This window comes from Herpailurus yagouaroundi, unplaced genomic scaffold, assembly GCF_014898765.1.
Source record: "Herpailurus yagouaroundi ecotype Mexico unplaced genomic scaffold, PumYag 197, whole genome shotgun sequence".
Taxonomy (NCBI): Eukaryota; Metazoa; Chordata; class Mammalia; order Carnivora; family Felidae; genus Herpailurus; species Herpailurus yagouaroundi.
The window spans coordinates 8,378,672-8,381,662 of NW_024412428.1; positions in this window are offsets into that span (position 1 = coordinate 8,378,672).

A 2,991-nucleotide genomic window follows, 5' to 3' on the forward strand; every position below is an offset into this window, starting at 1 on the left:
AAGGAAGGCTTCCCCAGTCTGTGGATGGAGCAGGTCTACAGAGTTGGGAGAGTCTAAATGCTCTGGGAGCTGCACGCAGAGTAGCAAAGCGAGGACTCCAGAAGCCTAGGGTTGGTACTACTCGTCCTGGGCTCCCCAAAGCAACCTCCTTCAGGGCACATCATCTCAGGCTCCACTGAAGCTGTAAAGGCCTCTAACCACACACGGCTCTAACGTGTTTACACAGTTTGTTCACCAAATGTACGATCTGGTAGTCCGAACAGTTACTGACAATCAACAGAGGAGGAAAGCCAAAGAACAGACACTGGGTGTGGCAGGATGGGTCAACTCTATGCCAGAATCAATCCTAATGTCCAGAAAGGTCTTTCCTACAGCCTATGCTTCTGGGAGGAATGAATCCAAACCAATGGGTAAGGTAAAGGGCTTCACTCACAGCTCTGCCAATGCGTACCTGAAGGAATGCCTTTAGAATGGAATGAACACATTTAGCAGTCCACCAAATCGTTTTACCAATCTGTCGCCCATTCTTCTGACCCACAGGTGGCAAATGCACTAAACCTCCCGTGATAAATCAGGGCGCAGTTTGAACAACTGCAGGGGTGCTTATATTCAAAGCTTCTTTGGAGTCAGCATTGGGGATGGGGGGGGAGGGTGGATTATGGAGAAAGAGAAAAGAAAAGCCCCTAAAGTTTACTACAAGGCTGTTAATCTGCCACAAAAGATGGTACTACTCTATCCTGTGACTGGAAGAGACCTAAATCGTTGTGCTGGATAGAACCTTGGCTGGGGATCCGATGCCAGTGACCCAAGAATGAAAAAGGAGGCACACCCCACGTGGCAGGGGTCCCCATCCCGGCAGTGGGACGAACCCACGGCCAAGGTGTCCACTGGAGGGTGGTAGGGAAGCACAGGGAGTCTGCAAGCACAAAGAGATCCCCCAGTTTAGGTGTGAGCCAGCAAGAAAGCTAGGTGAAAAGGAAGATGGTCACCAACCTGGGAGAGGTGGCTGTGACACAGTCATGCATTTGTGAGAAGGGGCCCCAAGAGGACAGATCTAGTTCAGCTCTGCCCCTTGAGGATGGAAATATCTAAAAACGGTCAGTTGTGACTTAAGAAAAAAAAAAAAAAAAAAAGGTCCTTCCCAACATGCTCTTTCCTCTACCTTCCCCCTCCCGTTAATACGGCAGTTCTACTCCTTGGAACTGTATTTAACTTCTTTCACACCACACATGGAAGCCACTGGCCAAGCCTGTTGAGTCTCCCTTTAAAATCTACAGATGGAACAAGGAGATAAGTCTAGAGCTGGGGCAGAACTCAACCACCGCAGGTTTCTACCATCTCCACCCCAGTCCAAGTCGCCACCACCTCTCAAGGAAACGACATATGGCCACTCTCTCTTCTGCACAAATAACCTGCAGCTGGATTTTATTCCAGACTTAAGTTACACAAGTCTCTGAACTGGTCTCCAGGCTTCTATGCCTGCCTACTTCCCCCCCACCTCTGTCTCTTCTTCACAAACATTTCAAGTAATCCTCTGATGGTTCCCCACTTCATCTAAAGTAAAGCAGAGTCCTCATGGTCCATGAGATCTGCCCTCGACTGGAACAAGGCAGTGGTAGAGACAGCCCCCAGGCCCAAAGAAGCCAATGACACAGAAAAACACTAGGGTCGCATCCACAGGTCCTGCTTGGAGTGAGGACCAAGAACCAGGTGGAATGATGAATAACTACATGATGCCTATGGGTTAGAGGAAAATGTTTCTCTCTATAACAAGGACGGACTTATTCCTATTTCAAATTCCTCTCTAGGATTAATAAACCAGTACCTCCAAATACATAGTAATGAAAAGGGATTAATCCAGTTAGACACAATGCTGGTCTCTCCAACATAGTTACATTATTCTTACTTGCCTTAGGCAAAAAGAAACTCCAGACTAGAACAATCAATAAACATGTATTTTTACCAAATATAATTAATATGTGTCTTAGAATTCAAGCTCCCCAAGGTCAGCAATCTTGTCTTCCAAGCCTTTCCTGCTACAGCAAATAGTTATACACATAAGAGCACTCAGGTGGCTCAAATCCAGATTCAAACAACCGCGTACATTTCTGATCTCTATGAAGTTTTGTCCTGTTAGTCAGAACTCCTTCAACACTCTTTAGATTTCTTTATAATGACCAAATCTGATCTTAATATGCTAAACCTTTAGAAACTATTTTAAGCCATTGTTGACTTTGTTCCCTAACTTCTATTCTGATTGTGTGTGACTTAAATGAGACCTTTTGTTTTAATGACAGAGGGTGTGTTCATATAAAAATAACGATAATTTCCACTGAGACCAACTAAAAATATCAGGGGAATAAATGTATCATGGTTTCCTATTATCTGAACCAAACATAAAGGACAAGAAATGTTACGATAACTCCCTAATAAATTATAATTCCAATTAAAGACAACGAGGAAATTCAACCACAGGCCAAACGTACACAGTTCTGCCCGGTCAAATTTTAAAGAGCACATTTTTAGGGAAATACACCAGGGACTGAAATCCCAACCCTCTCCTCCTGTAACTAAAGCTGCAATAAAACACAACCGTAGGTTAATTCTATAGGAGAGCCTGACCCTGTGTATTGGGAGGTGTAGTTTTCTTGCTGAAGGCACATGTCTGTATCCTAATCTTAACAAGTCAAACAGCACTCCTATCTCCCACACTCGCTGAAAAGAGGAAGGAGCTAAAATAAAATAGCACGCTGCTGTAGTACTACAGCCTCACGGCTGCTCTGTGTACACACAGGTTTAGAACGCCTGCCTGACCTGCTCCGTCTGGGACGTTTTCTACTACGCAGAAAGGAACACACTGCGAATAGGTTGTCTTTATTAAGCCGGAAGAACTTCCTCTCGCTCCAAACCATCTGGAAGGCTTGAAGAACTCAGCCTTCGCAGGTCAAATCTAGTCACGAGGAAGCCCACCCGGGGGGGGGGGGGGGGGGG